Source organism: Scyliorhinus torazame, chromosome 24, assembly GCF_047496885.1.
Source record: "Scyliorhinus torazame isolate Kashiwa2021f chromosome 24, sScyTor2.1, whole genome shotgun sequence".
NCBI classification, from domain to species: domain Eukaryota; kingdom Metazoa; phylum Chordata; class Chondrichthyes; order Carcharhiniformes; family Scyliorhinidae; genus Scyliorhinus; species Scyliorhinus torazame.
Window position 1 is genome coordinate 36,216,402 of NC_092730.1, and position 18,445 is coordinate 36,234,846.

Below are 18,445 nucleotides of genomic sequence, written 5' to 3' on the forward strand. Positions count from 1 at the left end.
TGGACCATTTTCCATGACCGGAAGCCTTCACTGAAAAAAGGCAGATCCAGCAGATAGGATTCGCCCTCACCTCCAATGAGTCAGCTCAGCCTTCAGCAGATTGAGAAAGAGAATACATGAGGAGCAGCTGCATGACAGAATCGTTCGGAGTGACTATTGCACAGTGCTTACTCAGCAACGGCAAAGACTGGTCCCGTATCATAGAATTTACAGTGCAGAAGGCGGCCATTTCTTGGAAATGGAGCACCAGCTCTTGAAAAGAGCACCCTACCCAAGGTTAACACCTCCACCCTATCCCCATAACCCAGTAACCCCACCCAACACGAAGGGCAATTTTGGACACTAAGGGCAATTTATCACGACTAATCCACCTAACCTGCACATCTTTGGACTGTGGGAGGAAACTGGAGCACCCGGAGAAAACCCACGCACATACGGGGAGGATGTGCAGACTCCGCACTGGCAGTGACCCAAGCCGGAATCGAACCTGGGACCTTGGAGCTGTGAAGCAATTGTGCTATCCACAATGCTACCGTGCCACCCTTATGTCCTTTATTCTGTTCGCAGTGGGGGCCAACGATCCAAAAATAACCCAATTTACCCAATGATCCCAGTATGAAAAGCAAGGGGCAAAAATTGTTACATTTGATATTATTTTAACAATGAAACGAATTTGAACAGGAATTCAGAAGGGCAGTGAGCTGATACAATAAGCTTCGGGAGGCAATGATAAGCTGGTTTGAGTAATCCGTGACTGTCGTTTGGCTCGTTGGTCTAGGGGTATGATTCTCGCTTAGGGATTTCCATTTGCGATAAAATGCGAGAGGTCCCGGGTTCAAATCCCGGACGAGCCCTGCTTTTTTTTTAAAAATTAGTACGATCGATGTGGTGTCATTGACTGAAGTAGGGTTTGAGCACGTTTGAGTTCCAGAGAATATATCAGTGCTGAACACGTGAAGACACGAACACGACATTTAAAGACCGTTTCACCATGGTGTAGGACTCTGAATTCCTCAGATATCAAGTAAAACAAACGAACGCTTGTGCATCCAGGTAGCTGGCTGGATGTAATGATTGTATGTAACCCCGATAAACCTTTGATTTATTTGCTGAACAAGAATCTTTCAATCTCCGCCTTAAAAATAGTCAATGTCCCGCTTCCGCCACCTTCTGAGGCAGAGTTCCAAAGTCGCACAACTCTCTGAGAGTGAGAAATGTCCACATCTACGTCCGAAAAGGGCGACATCCTTGTTATTCGCTGCCCAGTAGTTGTGCTCTCACCCTCAAGCAGTGACATCCTTTCCACGTCCACTTTGTCAAGACCATTCAAAATCTGATGTTCTTCAATCAGATCAACTGTCACTCTTCACATCTCCACTGGAAACAAGTGCAGTCTGTCTAACCTTTCCTCAATAGCAAACCCGCTCAAAGACCAACAAACAACAAAGAAAAGTACAGCACAGGAAGAGGCCCTTCGGCCCTCCAAGCGCGTGCCAACCATGCTGCCCGACTAAATTAAAATCTTCTACACTTCCTGGGTCCGTATCCCTCGATTCCCATCCTATTCATGTGTTTGTCAAGATGCCGCTTAAATGTAACTATCGTCCCTGCTTCCTCCACCTCCTCCTGTAGCGAGTTCCAGGCACCCACTACCCTCTGTGTTAAAAACTTGCCTCGTACATCTACTCCAAATCTTGCCCCTCGCACCTTAAACCTATGCCCCCTAGTAATTGACCCCTCTACCCTGGGGAAAAGCCTCTGACTATCCACTCTGTCTATGCCCCTCATAGTTTTGTAGACCTCTATCAGGTCGTCCCTCAACGTCCGTCGTTCCAGTGAGAACAAACCGAGTTTATTCAAACGCTCCTCATAGCTAATGCCTCCATAACAGGCAACATCCTGGTAAATCTCTTCTGCACCCTCTCTAAAGCCTCCACATCCTTCTGGTAGTGCGGCGACCAGAATTGAACACGATACTCCAAGTGTGGCCTTACTAAGGTTCTATACAGCTGCAACATGACTTGCCAAATCTTGTACTCAATGCCCCGGCCAATGAAGGCAAGCATGCCATATGCCGTCTTGACTACCTTCTCCAGCTGTGTTGCCCCTTTCAGTGACCTCTGGACCTGTAGACATAGATCTCTCTGACTTTCAATACTGTATATTCCCTACCTGCATTAGACCTTCCAAAATGCATTACCTCACATTTGTCCGGATTAAACTCCATCTGCCATCTCTCCGCCCAAGTCGCCAAACGAACTAAATCCTACTGTATCCTCTGACAGACCTCGTCGCTATCCGCAATTCCACCAACCTTTGTGTCATCTGCAAAATTGCTAATCAGACCATTTACATTTCCCTCCAAACCATTTATACACACTACGAACAGCAAAGGTCCCAGCCCTGATCCCTGCGGAACAACACTAGTCCCAGCCCTCCAATTAGAAAAGCACCCTTCCATTGCTACTCTCTGCCTTCTATGACCTAGCCAGTTCTGTTTCCACCTTGCCAGCTTACCTTTGATCCCGTGTGACTTCACCTTTTATACTAGTCTACCATAAGGGACCTTGTCAAAGGCCTTACTGAAGTCCATGTAGACAACATCCACTGCCCTACCTGCATCAATCATCTCTGTGACCTCTTCGAAAAACTCTATCAAGTTAGCGAGACACAAAACCATGCTGCCTCTCACTAATACGTCCATTTGCTTCCAAATGGGAGTAGATTCTGTCTAGAAGGATTCTCTCCAGTAATTTCCCTACCACTGACGAAAGGCTCATTCCTGGCACCAATCGAGGAAACCTTATCTGAACCGTTTCCAACGTATTTACATCTTTCCCTAAATAAGGAAACCCAAACTGCACAGAATTAGCGAAATGTTACAGCTCCTGGAATAAAAGGGACAGTAGCAATATGGATATAAATGTGGTTGAATAATCAGAAACAGAATATAATGGTCAATGGAGACTTTTCGGACTGGAAGAAGGTTTGAGTGTTCCACATGGGTTCCTACTGGAACATTTGCTTCCCTGATATCTAACAATTTGTAGATCATGGTGTACAGGGAACAGTTTCAAATTTGGGGATGGTACAGATTTGGAAATTTTGAAAACTGAGACGTGGACAGTCTAGAACTTCAAACGACAACAGATGATTTTCAGTCTGGAGACGTGTGAGATGATGCATTTTGGTAGGGAAGTATAGAATCACAGAATTTACAGTGCCGAAGGTGGCCATTCGGGCCATAGAATCTGCACCGGCTCTTCAAAGAGCACCCCCATGAAGCCAACACCTCCACCCTATCCCGCACCCCAGCAACCCCATCTAACCTAAGGGCAATTTAGCATGGCCGATCCACCTAATCTGCACATCTTTGGAGTGTGGGAGGAAACCGGAGCTCCCGGCCGAAACCCACGGAGAACACAGACAATGATCCAAGCGGGTATCGAACCTGAGACGCGGCGCTGTGAAGCCATAGTGCTAACCACTATGTTACCGTGCTGCCCCTCAACTATTTATGGGATGAAGGAGCCGACAGAGCTGGGTGTATATGTGGATAGATCATTGAAGGTGGACAGGTGGAGAGAGCAGGTAATAATGCAAATCTTATTCTGGGCTTATTTACGAGTGGAAAAGAGAACAAGAGGAAGGAGGTTATGCTGAATCTGTACAAGGCACCAGTTAGACATCAGATGGAATATTTTGCACAACTCTGGGAGCCACAATATTGGAAGGCTGTGGACGTATTGGGCAGCGTGCAGAAGAGGTTTACAGGATTGATTCCATTTATGAGGCTAGATTGGAGATAGAACATAGATAGAACATAGAACAATACAGCGCAGTACAGGCCCTTCGGCCCACGATGTTGCACCGAAACAAAAGCCATCTAACCTACACTATGCCATTATCATCCATATGTTTATCCAATAAACTTTTAAATGCCCTCAATGTTGGCGAGTTCACTACTGTAGCAGGTAGGGCATTCCACGGCCTCACTACTCTTTGCGTAAAGAACCTACCTCTGACCTCTGTCCTATATCTATTACCCCTCAGTTTAAAGTTATGTCCCCTCGTGCCAGCCATATCCATCCGCGGGAGAAGGCTCTCACTGTCCAGCCTATCCAACCCCCTGATCATTTTGTATGCCTCTATTAAGTCTCCTCTTAACCTTCTTCTCTCCAACGAAAACAACCTCAAGTCCATCAGCCTTTCCTCATAAGATTTTCCCTCCATACCAGGCAACATCCTGGTAAATCTCCTCTGCACCCGTTCCAAAGCCTCCACGTCCTTCCTATAATGCGGTGACCAGAACTGTACGCAATACTCCAAATGCGGCTGTACCAGAGTTCTGTACAGCTGCAACATGACCTCCCGACTCCGGAACTCAATCCCTCTACCAATAAAGGCCAGCACTCCATAGGCCTTCTTCACAACCCTATCAACCTGGGTGGCAACTTTCAGGGATCTATGTACATGGACACCTAGATCCCTCTGCTCATCCACACTTTCAAGAACTTTACCATTAGCCAAATATTCCGCATTCCTGTTATTCCTTCCAAAGTGAATCACCTCACACTTCTCTACATTAAACTCCATTTGCCACCTCTCAGCCCAGCTCTGCATCTTATCTATATCCCTCTGTAACCTGTTACATCCTTCCACACTATCGGCAACACCACCGACTTTAGTATCGTCTGCAAATTTACTCACCCACCCTTCTGCGCCTTCCTCTAGGTCATTGATAAAAATGACAAACAGCAACGGCCCCAGAACAGATCCTTGTGGTACTCCACTTGTGACTGTACTCCATTCTGAACATTTCCCATCAACCACCACCCTCTGTCTTCTTTCAGCTAGCCAATTTCTGATCCACATCTCTAAATCACCCTCAATCCCCAGCCTCCGTATTTTTTGCAATAGCCTACCGTGGGGAACCTTATCAAACGCTTTGCTGAAATCCATATACACCACATCAACTGCTCTCCCCTCGTCTACCTGTTCAGTCACCTTCTCAAAGAACTTAATAAGGTTTGTGAGGCATGACCTACCCTTCACAAAGCCATGCTGACTATCCCTGATCATATTATCCCTATCTAGATGATTATAAATCTTGTCTCTTATAATCCCCTCCAAGACTTTACCCACTACAGACGTGAGGCTCACCGGTCTATAGTTGCCGGGGTTATCTCTGCTCCCCTTTTTGAACAAAGGGACCACATTTGCTGTCCTCCAGTCCTCTGGCACTATTCCTGTAGCCAATGATGACATAAAAATCAAAGCCAAAGATCCAGCAATCTCTTCCCTGGCCTCCCAGAGAATCCTAGGATAAATCCCATCAGGTCCCGGGGACTTATCTATTTACAGCCTGTCCAGAATTGCCAACACCTCTTCCCTACGTACCTCAATGCCATCTATTCTATTAGCCTGGGGCTCAGCATTCTCCTCCACAACATTATCTTTTTCCTGAGTGATTACTGACGAAAAATATTCATTTCGTATCTCGCCTATCTCTTCAGACTCCACACACAATTTCCCATCCCTGTCCTTGACTGGTCCTACTCTTTCCCTAGTCATTCGCTTATTCCTGACATACCTATAGAAAGCTTTTGGGTTTTCCTTGATCCTTCCTGCCAAATACTTCTCATGTCCCCTCCTTGCTCGTCTTAGCTCTCTCTTTAACGTTCTCCTTGGAGAGGATAAGGCAGAGAGGAGATATGAGGTTCAAAATCATGAGGGGGCTAGGCGGAGTAAACAGAGAGAAACAGTTCCCCCGAGTAAAAAGTGCAAGAATGAGAGGGCACAGATTTCCGTTGATTTGCAAAGGAAGCAGATGTGATGTTTGAAAAAGAAGCACTTTTGCACAACGAGTGCTTCGGGTCTGGAATGCACTGAGGAGTGAATCTTCTTGCACCATTCTCTATACCGATATTCCTAATCCTCTGTCTGATAATCGATTTAAATCACGACACCAGTTTTGGGCAGCAGTTTGGCACCATGAAAACTTGCGGCTTCAGAAGCTCCAAAACAGACGCCAGCTTCATCTGGGGCACTGCTGGCAGATTTTGCCTTTCCAGAACCGGCCGCCCAGCCGTGAAAACAAGTCCATCAGAAGATCTCATTACAATGTAAGACGGAGGAGCAGAAGTAGGCCATTCGGCCCATCGTGTCTGCTCCACCATTCAAAGAGGTTATGTCTGATCTGATATAATCCTCAAACCCAGTTTCCCGCCTTATCCCCATAATCCTTGCTTTCCTTTACTGATTAAAAATCTGTCTCAAGGGCAGCACGGTGGTTCAATAGTTTATACAGCTGCGTCACGGCACCGAAGGCCCATGTTCGATCCCGGCTCTGGGTCACTATCTGCCTCGAGTTTGCATATTCTCCCTGTGTTTGGGTGCGTTTCGCTCCCACAACCAAAAGATGTGCAGGGTCGGTGGATTGGTTGCAAAATTGCCCCTTAGTTGGAAACAATGTTCGCATACTCTAAATTTAAAAAAAATCTGTCTGTGGCATCCTTCAACAAATTAACTGACCCACCCTCTACAGCCCTATTCGATTCATACAAACATTTCTACAGATGCTCTATACTCTGAGAGAAGAAACTACTCATCATTTCTGGTTGAAATGGGCGGCCACTTACTCTGAGATTATTCCTTCTGGTCCTAGACTCTCCCACATGGTGAACCAGCTTCTCAGCATTTATCCTGTCAAGCACCCCCCCCCCCCCCCCGCCCCAGGGTGAATATAGAGGGATGTGGGCCAAATGCGGGCAAGTGTGACTAGCTGAGTGATAGAAACTGGGCGGCATGGTCAAGCTGGGCCGAAGGGCCAGTTTCCATGCTGGAACATCTATGACTGTAACCATCTTCCTGAGGACATTAGAATTCCCTCCACAGAATTGTATTGAACCGATTGATACATAATATTTTATTCAATTCTTTATCCAAATCAATCAGATATTGTGGATTCATTCGGCGGTAAACGAAAGACTAAGATGAGAGAGGAGGGAAAACTGGATTGTCAGCAAAAGTTCCACCGGATTTCTGTATAAAACGACCGCGGCAGGACTCGAACCTGCAATCGCCTGATATCATTAATAGAATCACCGAAGTCAGACGCCTTATCCATTAGGCCACGCGGCAACCGGGTGCAACATCTGAGCTGATGTTTAGCCCACGTGAAAAAATACTGCGATTATTTGTGTTTCATTTCTGTTTTTTGATGATCCGCTCTTTCCCAGATCCCAGAAAATATAAGGGAAAGCTCCAGCTGCCGGACATGGTCATTTTCAAAGTGTAAAAGCCCTTCACTGTGTGAGCTGTGAAGATTTATGGAGGCTCGGGGACTCTCAGGCTGGCCAAGGCTCTTTGTCCGACTCCATTCACAGGAAAAGTGACTTCAGTTTCCACAATAACATCCGCTCTCTCTGAAACCCCCAAACTGAAATTCAGACTCACCATTAAGGTGAAGACTGCGGACTGCGGTTCCCGCTCCTGTTGTTTAATACAGATCACTATAACTGTGTACATTGAGCAGAAAGAAATTGCTGTTGTTTGTAAACATTTCTTACTGAACTCACTGTCATTCTGCATTAACAGGACGACTTTGAATCTCCTGATATTTGACAAATTTGCTCAAGCGGGTTAATATAAAATATATTATTTGCATCGTGCTTTTGAATGGAGTCATTTCGAGAACATTCCCACACAGAGAGAAATTCCTGGAACAAGCTGCAGAAAAATTCCGTGCGCCTGACGTGATTTCAACGCAACCTTCTGATCTGGAGTCAGGCGCGCTCCCGTTGCGCCGCAAGCGCAAATTAACTCAGAGATTATTTTTATTTATTTACACTTTGACAGTGTTCTGTACATCAGCAACTGTGCGAAAGAAACGCAAAGAAGTCAGATTGAAGGATACTAAAGGGCCCTGAAGTAAAGCAGTTGTACCACGTGGTTAAGGTGATGCACAATAATCCATTGTGCTCTGTACACGTGGCTTCATATCCCATCCTCGTCTGTAACGTGTCTGTTGTGTCTCTGTTTGGTCCACTTCATGAGGATGAAGTGAAAAAGCTGCGGCTTTTAGCTATTGTTTGACGGCTTGTGGGTGAATAGTGGAACACTGTCCATATTGAAACCACATTAAAAATGATGAGAAAGTTACTTATTTCACTCCCCACCCTAATTGCGCCTAAATTCTGAGTTAGAAACTGTTTCTCTTTCTCGGTTTGAAACTGACGAAGTCGCTCAAAAGTTCACTTCCAAATTACTACTGCAATGGCCGGGAATCGAGCCCGGGTCAACTGCTTGGAAGGCAGCTATGCTCACCACTATACCACCATCTCTCACGGAAGAAATCTGAGTCATTTTGGTACTTCACATTAGTTTATAAAGTGTTCCGTGAAAAAATCCTGCTCTGCGTAGCTTATTTCCCTCCAATTTGAAATGCTCCTGAATGAATGTATCCGTGTCGCACTGCTCCCGTTCAGCCACCAGATGGCACCAGTCCACCATAAATGTATTTCACCAATTTAATTCTGATGTTCTGTGTGTCATCACATAGGACACTTACTCTGGGCTGAGACCTTACCTTGTCCTGGTGTCCGGATGCTGCCGCTTTCACCATGTTTAAGTTATCACATAGCCCCTCGAGTGCAAGAGGAGGCTCATCGAGTCGGCTGCGGCCCTTAGCCCAATCCCCACTTCACCGGTTGGTCACATCAGTGTGTCAGGATGGCGGGGAGAGAAAATGCTGGAAAATCTCAGTAGGTCCGGAAGCATCTGTAGGGAGAGAAAAGACCGAACGTTTCGAGTCTAATGACGCTTTGTCAAAGCCGAGTCATTGGACTCGAAACGTTAGCTCTTTTCTCTCCCTACAGATGCTGCTCGACTTGCTGAGATTTTCCAGCATTTTCTCTTTCGTTTCAGATTCCAGCATCCGCAGGAATTTGCTGTTAACCAATGTTTTTCCCAGTGTGGCCGAGTGTTAAGGTCGCAGACTTTTCTGAAGGCATGCGTTCGAGTCCCACCCCTGACATTGACTTTTCCTCCGTGAGGCTCCATCCAACCCCGCGGGATCTCTCACCTGGAAACACAAGGGGAGCAGATACAGAGAAACCGCGACCACCTGCAAGTTCCACTCCGAGACACACACCATCCTGGGAAATATGTCACCCTTTCTGTGGCTGGCTTACAATCCCGGAACTCCCTCCCTAACAGCACTGTGTGTGTACATACACCACATGGACTTGCAGCGGCTCAAGATTCACGTCACCGCCAAATTCTCAAGGGTAATACATTTTGGACAATAATTGTTGACGGATTCAGCGACACTCACATCCCGTCAATAACTTTTAAAATATTTTGGAAACCGAGTCCCCTGAACTCAGCTCAGAAAGTTCACTAATCACAAAGCAAATTACTTCAAATGTTGATCATCATAAATAATAAACACAGGAAATGCTGGAATTGCTCAGAATTAAACATCATCTATGGGGAGAAAACTGGAAGCAGCGTTCCAGCTCTGTGATTGGATCATTTCCTTCTCTCTCAATGTGAAATCCTGGACTCAGCTGATAAACAGCAAGATGCCAATCACCAGTCATCAGTATCAGAAACAATGAACCTTTAGGATAGCGAGGCCGAGCGGTCTGAGGAGATGGGTTTAGGTTTCAGTCTCTTCGAGGATGCGGGTGGAAATCCAACCGCTGCCAACATTTGTAGGAAAAGCGGCTAAGGTGGGAAATGGAAATAAAAGTGAACGATGTTGCAAAACTCTTGCTCTTATCCCAAAAGATCTTTCCGTTACTGACATTGTTGTGTCCTGTGTAAGTCGAGCTGAACTGATTTGGTGCCGCTTGTTCTCACCTTGCAGCCCGTCAGTCTCCGTATTCCAGGGACCATTTATGACGTCATCAAAAACACCCTCCCCTGCTCTCCCCATTCACCAGACTGAAGGGACAATCCCCTCCGCGACCGCTGCTCCGCCGCCAATATCACTTCTCTTTCTATCTGCACCTTTCTTTGCAAGTGCAGGAGATGCAACTCCTGCCTTTTTACCCCCTCCCTCCTCATCATCCAAGGGCCCAAAACACTCCTTCCAAGTGAACCAGTGAGACACTTGTGCTTTTCAGTTGAAGCTCCTGTATTTGTTGCCACAATTTGGTCTCATCTACTTCAACAGGCCAAATAACAGTCTGTGACCGCTTTGAGAAATCTCTGTCAATCCACAACCCTGACTTCGAGCTTCCTGCCACTTGTCATTTCAATTCTCCACCTCCCCACTCTGACCTTTCTGTCATTGGTCATCCGTGTTCCAATTGAGATTAACGGAAACTCGAGTAAAACCACCTCAACATTTAAGTAGCCACCTACAGAATTCCGTCCTCAACATCGAGCTCAGTAATTTTAGATTATACAATCTCTCTCCATTTTGTTTGGTGTGTTTCTTGCCGGTCCGTTTGTTTGTCTTTTGCTTCTAATTGCATTCATTCATTTTGCAATTGGACGGCGGAGAGACAGCTGGAGATTTTTCTAGAATCAAGGCTCAGACAGCTGAAGACGCGGGCGCCATTGATGGAACAATGAAAAGTGCAAATGACAAGAGGACAAGGAAAGAGAAAGGTCTGGGAATGGAACTGGAACTCCAGTGAGAAATCTCCGCCTGAACCACTAATGTTCACACGGCCGCTCATTTCACGTGTCCAGTCGGAAACCTGTCTGAAGGAACATGCAGTCTGACAGAGCGCCTGTGATAATCCTCCACTGTCTAAAGCTGCAACATGATAAACGTGTCGATTAACATCATCCTTGTTTGGAGTTGCCTGTGAGTAACAAACTGCCCGCTGATATATCTGCCCGGTTTGCAATCTGTCTGAGGAGGGAACAGACTGAATTTTATTTTAGTCCAGAATGGGTTTGTTCTGTGACGTTGCTCAGACGGGAAAGAGGAGATTGACTGGAATCACCTTTCAGACGGAAGCTCGTCGGGGCGGCAGTTTCACTTATCTGGGAACATTAATAAACCTGTTACTGATTTCTTCAAACATTGCCGAAAATCTGACTCTGGTGGGACTCGACCCCACAACTTTTAAATGTCTCATCACGACAACGACGAAAAGTCCAATGCGCCACAGCGCCACACCTGCACCGCTTTCCCTTCCCCATATGGGGATTTCTGTAGTTGTCCAACAGGCAGTTCAAAAGTTCAGTCATTCGCACAGTGACGACATTTCAAAACTACTTCATTGTCTGGGAATGTTTTGGGCCGCCCTGTGGTTGTGAAAAGCGCTACAGAAATTCTAGTAAAACTCCGAAAGGACACAGCCAGGTTGGTGCAATGGGAGGACATGTAGCAGACAAGGAATGAAGTGATTTATTTTTGTAGGAAGAACAGAAGTAGACAATATAAAATAAAGTGTCTATTTACAAAAAAGAGTGCAGGAACAGCGGGACATGGATGGACATGTGTACAAATCATTGAAGGTGACAGGGCAGGTTGTAAGAGTCGTTTATAAATCAAACAGTGTCATTACTTTATTAATAGCTCCTGACTGCAGAGGCTTTTCTTGTGAAACCGTTCATTGGAAAACCTCTTTCCCTGGAGGGAGGCGGGAGTTTGGAACTCGCTGCCTGAAAGGCTGGTGGAGCAGAGAGCCTCATAATATCTAAGAAGTGTTTAGATGGGCACTTGCGACCCCAGGGTACACGAGGCGATGTGCCAAGTGCTGGGAAATGGGATGAGAATGGTTCGGTGGTTGTTTTTGACCGGCACAGATGCGATTGGCTGAAGGGCCATTTCTCTGCTGTCTGATTCGAAGACTTTATGAATGAAATGCAACATGTTTTTGCAGCTGTCTCTGTTTATATCCTGTTGTATTCACAGGAACAAACAAACTGGGCTGGCCGTTGAGCACCTCGAGACTGCTCTGCCCTACATTTAGATTGAGTAAGGGCTCCGTGTATTTTAACTCCAGCTCCCTGACAGGATTTCAGAAACCCTCCACAAACGGCAGTCTTATTGAACAATACAGGTCCCAGAGATGGATAATCAGCGATAATCACAGCCAGAGGGACCTGCAATAACCCTCAGTGCAGAAAAAGCAACTCATTGTCCTTTGGCCCAACAGCAAAATACTGCGGATGCTGCAAACCCGAGACAAAAACAGAAAATGCTGCAAATATTCAGCTGATCCGGCAGCTTCTGTGGAGAGAGGAACAGGTCGTTCCAATGAAAGGTCAGGATCTGAAATGGTAACTAGTTCTCTTGTCAGAGATACCACGGATCCGTAAAATATTTCAAGCATTCCGTTTTGTTCAGCGAAACATCCTCACACTCTGTAGCTAAAATCAATCCCAGCAGAGTGTCATTGTGTTTGACCTGATCTGTGTGATTGAACACTTCCTCCATAGAGTCACAGAGTCATAGATGTTTACAGCATGGAAACAGGCCCTCCGGCCCAGCTTGTCCATGCCGCCCAGTTTCTATCACTAAGTTAGTCCCACTTGCCCACATTTGATCTATATCCCTCTATATCCACCATGCCCAGGTAAATATCTCACTGTTTTTAAAAGGAAAACATTGTACCGACTCTACACTGCCTCTGGCAGCCCGCATAGGATGCTCACCACCCTCTGTGTGAAAACAAATCCTCTCTGGTCTCTTTGGCATCTCTCCCCTCTCACCTTAAACCTATGCCTTTTAGGCTCCTCTACCTTTGGGTAAATATGTTGACTATCTGCCTGATCTATGCTCCTCATTGTTTTATAGGCCTCTATCAGTTCACCTCGAAGTCTCCGACGCTCCAGCGAAAAAAGTCCAAACCTCTCCAGTCTCTCCTTATAACCCAGAGGACCAAGTCTTGGTAGCATCCTCGTAAATCTCTTCGGCACTCTTTCTAGTTTACCAATATACTTTCCATAATCGGGTGACTAGAACTGAACATAGTATTTCATGTGTGTTCTTCCCAATGTCTTGTGCAACTTCAATAAGACGTCCCGACTCCTGTATTCAATATCCTGACCAATAAAAGCGAGCATGCTGAATGGCTTCTTCACCACCCTGTCCACCTGCGACTCTACCTACAAGGAGCTCCGAACTTGTACCCCTAGACCTCTTTGTCTGCAATTCTCCCCAAGAGCATAACAGCGCAAAATCAGTCTTTGTTCCAGAATTGCAGGTTTAAATTGTCCTTCACTTTCCAGTGGATAATTTACAGACATTTTAACACAAGGACTGAATTCAGTCCAATGGTTAAAACTTTCGACTAGAAATCAACTGGATTTTTCCCTTTGACTTGAGTCCTGCTCCCAGAGAATCTGTTCAGTAGTTAAAATAATGTCTTCTTTTGAATCCTTTATTTCCACCGAATGTTGACGGTGAAATTCCTCACAATTCTCTCCATTGTTATCTACTCTGCAGGTATTGACTGCACCATCTAATGGAGACATGCTCACTGGGCTGTGGGAGAGGCTTTCTTTCAGGTTTGAGGCCTCTTTTGGTCATTAAACAATAACCGGATATCTGCAGAGGAACTCGGAATACCAAACCTCTCTTCCCTGGATGAACTTAATCAGGGGACAAAATGTTAGTTGAATACAGAATAAAAGGTTTGAGGATTTGGGGTGAGATTCCTGGAGTTTTGTTAAGAGAGCGATGTTGTGGAGCATTGTGATAATAGCAGGATACGAGTTTGGGATATTGCCCAGTCTGTGTGGGGGGCGGGGGGAAGGAAATTGTCTTGCCTGCCCACCCAAGCTGAATGTTGGGGTTGAGGAGGTGATCAGATTCCGTGCGGAGGGTGAAATCCTTTCACTGAATTTCACGTTTACAGCTCAGGTGCTCGTGGAATCGCTGCTGTATTCCCAGGAGGTGGTGGTCTCATTCTTAAAGCAAAAACCTTCAATCCAGGACGGGTTTGTCAATAAGAACAAGCTGGAGGATTGGGCTGTTAGAAACTGTCCAGCACTGATTCGCTTTATTCATTGTTGTGTCCTGGAATAAACAAGTGGATTGTAGCTGTCCATTAAAAACACAAATAGAATTCGGACGTTTCTGGCCAGTAACTTCACAATGTCCACTATTACATCACTCAGCATCCTCAGCTGCATCACATCTGGTCCACATGACATGTGACCATTACCTACAGCCAGTCGTTCTCGTTCCTCTGCTTTAACAAAAGTTTTATACAAAAGAAAACATTTACGAATGGTGGATGAGGAAAGTGAGCACTTTTATTGAAGGGAGTTTAAAGAAACCTTTGTGATAAAGAAGTGTGATCAGGGAAATTAAAGTTACAATAAGTGGAATGAAGGCGCGGGTTGTTCCTGGACTGACTGCAGAATTTGATGATTATTTATTCAATACAGATTTCAGACCAATTGTATTTGATGTCATTAAGAAGAGTAACATTGAAGGAAGCATGTCATTGTCTATAATGTGTCATTACCTCCTTTTATCAAAATTGCTCTGATAGATGGGATTCAAAGAATTGGAGTCATATGGCATTCGTGTGGATTGTTAGATCCTGGCCAGGGTTCAAACAAATCCTTTGGAAAACCGCCAAGACCGAGGAGATTGTGCAGTGGAGATTGACTGGAGTGGTATTAGTGGTGAAGAGTGTGCTTCCGGAAGATGTATTTCCAATATTGCAAACCAGGCTGCACATTCAGAACCTTCTTACCAACTTCTCATCGATGAAAAGGATGCACTGGTGAAAATCTTCCATGAATCCTTAAATTCTGGAAAATCGCAGCGTGTTTACTTCAGACAGGCATCATAATGAGCGCAGGCTGGTAGTGCCGGAGAGCCTGTTCCTGTGCTGTACTGTTCTTTATGGAAAACTGCCAACATAACACCCTTATTCGAAAAGGGAGGGAGACAGAAACAGATAACTAAATGCTAGTTAGCATAATATCTGTCATGTGGAAACTGTCAGAGTCCATTCTAAAGGATATAATAGCAGAACATTTAGCAATATATAACATAATGAAACAGATTCAGCATGGCTTCAAGAAGGGCACATCATGCATGACAATCTGTTCGAATTATTTGAAGTGGTAATGATCAGGATAAATAAAGGGGAATCCTGCCTCCAGCTGCCTCCCTACCTCCAGTTCCCTCCATCTGTTCCTCTCACAATTTCACCCATTGTGTCACTCACCTCCTTTCCCCCCTCTCACCCTTCCTCGTTTTTCCTATCCGCCCTCCATCTATTATCCATTTCTCTTTCTCTGGGATCTGCCTTGTCTCCAGGCTCCCACTGACCCCGGGCTCGGGGACTCTCAGGCCGGCCAGGACTCTTTAACCGGCTCCATTCACAGGAAAAGTGGCTTCAGTTTGCACAATATCATCCGCTCTCTCTGAAACCCCCAAACTGAAATTCAGACTCACCGTGAAGGTGAAGACTGCGAGGGCAGCATTGCGGCACAGTGGTTAGCACTGCTGCCTCACGGCGCCGAGGTGCCAGGTTCGATCCCGGCAATGGGTCACTCTCCGTGTGGAGTTTGCACCTTCTCCCGTGTATGCGTGAGTTTCGTCCCCTGAATCCTAAGATGTGCAAGCGAGGTGGATTGGCCACGCTAAATTGCCCCTTAATTGGGAAAAATGAATTGGGTACTCTAAATTCTTTTAAAACAAGGTGAAGACTGCGGGCCCCGCTCCTGCTGTTTAATACAGATCACTATAACTGGGCACAGTGAGCAGAAAGAAATTCGTGTTGTTTGTGTGCATTTCACTCCAATTTGAAACGCTCCTGAATGAAAGTGTCTGTGTCACACGGCTCCCGTTCAGCCAGGAGATTGCACCAGTCCACAATAAATGTATGTATGCAATTTATTTCTGATGTTCTGTGTGTCATTACATAGGACTCTTACTCTGATCTGAGACCTTACCTTGTCCTTGTGTCCTGATGCTGCCCTTTTCATCCTGTTTCCGTAATAACTTTTTACTGGTATTAATTATGTAACTTACTTAGTGATTAATTTATTCAGCCACTAGGAGTTTTTTAAGCTCATTTTGTAGACGGAACGTTGCGTGGTTCGTATTTCTGGCCCGTTTAACCCACCTATTTACTATTGCTTCAGACTGAGAACTTAGTTATTAATGTTGAAGATTGTCGTTAATTTAAACTATGTTTCCACTCAAAACAAATTGATTCTGGCTGTTAGATATGAAACCCGTGGGTGATGAGAACAATTGGTGAATTTTATTTGAGGAGTGTCCACTCCTTTTCTGTCCTGACCTGCGATATTTAATTAAATAATTCACCACTGTGATGGCCAGGAACTGAACCTGGGACATGCTGGGACAGTCACCACTATACCACCATCTGTCCCCGGGCTATGCCATCCGCTCTGTATTTATAGAACGAATACACAAACAATGAAGCGGGGGAATGTATTAAATCAGAGATTGGATATTCTTGTAACCAATATGGCTGTAATGGGAATCTTTCATTTTCCGTTAGATCGGGATGAGCTGGATCGCTCAGGCAGAAATCAGATATCTGGGGATTTAAATGTGATTACTACAATGATAATATTTAACCATGTTAATGTTATTTTGCTCCAATTGAAACGTGTCACGAATACATCGTTACCTTGCTGCACAACTTGCTTTCTGCCAGGAGATGGCAGCAGTGCGCAATAGTTTGGGTCTTCTGATTGTGTCCACAGATCTGGATAGGAATGGAGCTGCTGCTTCCCGGGGAGCTGCCAAGCAAGAGGCACAGATATTGACCAACTGCACCTGCTCCAAATGGATTCCCCAATTTACTGAACAAAACAAAAACAAGCACAAGTCATATTTTAAGAAACTATGACAGTGACTCTGAAAACAACACACCAACACCTCTTGTAGAATCGATTTGCTGGAACTAATTAAAGATGAACCGTTTCAATAACAGCCGTAATTCCTTAGCAGTTCTGCGACAGGCGCTGACTGGTTAAAAGTCTGCTTCACTTTTCAATGTCCGCCTCAATAAAATCAATCACAGGCCCATGATCTGCTTTCCTCCTGTTCTCAGACACATCCACTTTGTACAAGGGCGCACTAACTGGTTTTCAGAGTAAGAGTCAGACTGCAGTCACCTCGTTCTCTCTCGATCCCTTTATCTCAGAGCCACCTCACAACCAGGAATGGAACTTCTCACAGAGCCAAGAATGGAATGGTTTGTCGATTCTTCCACTGATTCAGGACCGTCCATCACCAGGATGTATTCGTCCAAAAGAGTTTGGATAAGATGGGGCTGAGTTTCACTGTGTATCCAATCAGTCCCCGGAGAAGCACAAAAACAGTGAGTGAGGGAGAGGGAAGGAAATAAAGAAACAGATAGAGAGATAAAATATGGTCCATTTCTACCACGATCTTTTCCCCCAGAAATACATTCACCTGAATGAAACCGAACCACGTTTCCATTCGCTGCCGTTGCTGCTTCTCCTTCCAAACGTTGCAGGAAACGTTATTATTTATTGATTGTTGTTTTGAGTGCGAGCTTCTTTATATTTCGTTCAGTTTCCCCAAAAAATGTTAGACTGAACTCGGTTCAAACCGTTCATTTACAAACATTCCGATTTATTCTCGAGTCAGTGGCTTGTGCGGGGACTTCTGCAAACATTTCGATTCACAGTCGCTGGAGCAAGGCTCGAACCTGCGCGGGGAATCCCCATTGGATTTCAAGTCCAACGCCTTAACCACTCGGCCATCGCAGCTGTGTCATTCATCAATAATTTGGTCGATAGAATACATTCTAAAACCAGCCTGGAATCACTCCAGGAAGTTATTGCATTCAAACGATCAACGGGGCCCCGGGGTTTATGTGAGGAGTGGTTGAATCTTCGTGGAAAATGACCATTGGATTTGGAGAGAAGCCTTGAGAGAATCGAAAACCTCAGCTCCCTAAACGCACAATTCCACTGATTAAATAGTTTGTGAAACAACATCAGTTACATTGGAAATATATTAGAAATTCCAATGGAACAGGGCCACACTTCCCAGTCTGGAAGTAAATTAAAGTGATAAAATCTAGGAATTACAGCACAGAAGGAGACCTGTGCAGGCCGAATTGCCACATGATGACCTGATGACGCAACTAACATGATCACGTGTCGGGATTCCGGCAGTTCTCCCCTTATCGCGGTCAGAGCACAAGCCAGGAGCCGCTGCTCAACTATTAAGTCAGTTATTTTTTATTACAAGTCTTTGGTCGCCAGTCATTGAGAGACCAGCATTTCTACATGGTGTCAGGAGTGGGCAGTATGGCAGAAGGACTCCAACGCATCAACATCCTTGGATCATAGAATCGTAGAATATCCAGCTCAGAAGGAAGCCATCGGCCCAACGAGTCAGCACTGTCCCTCCGAATGAGCATCCCAGCTACTCTCTTCAAGAAGAGGTTTAAGGGATAGTGCAGCACCAGCCCGGCTAGCTCAGTCGGTAGAGCCTGGG

The 18,445-nt window shown here is 45.4% G+C and overlaps 2 non-coding genes across 2 annotated transcripts; one reads left to right on the forward strand and one right to left on the reverse strand.

Annotated features, from left to right (window-relative positions):
• The first annotated feature begins 763 nt into the window (after positions 1 to 763).
• Positions 764 to 854, forward strand: trnap-agg (transfer RNA proline (anticodon AGG)). The gene is given in 2 exon segments: positions 764 to 799; positions 819 to 854. It is a non-coding gene; the product is annotated as a tRNA-Pro (tRNA).
• A 16,773-nt stretch (positions 855 to 17,627) lies between these two features.
• On the reverse strand, positions 17,628 to 17,710 carry trnas-uga (transfer RNA serine (anticodon UGA)). The gene has a single exon. It is a non-coding gene; the product is annotated as a tRNA-Ser (tRNA).
• Positions 17,711 to 18,445: the final 735 nt, after the last annotated feature.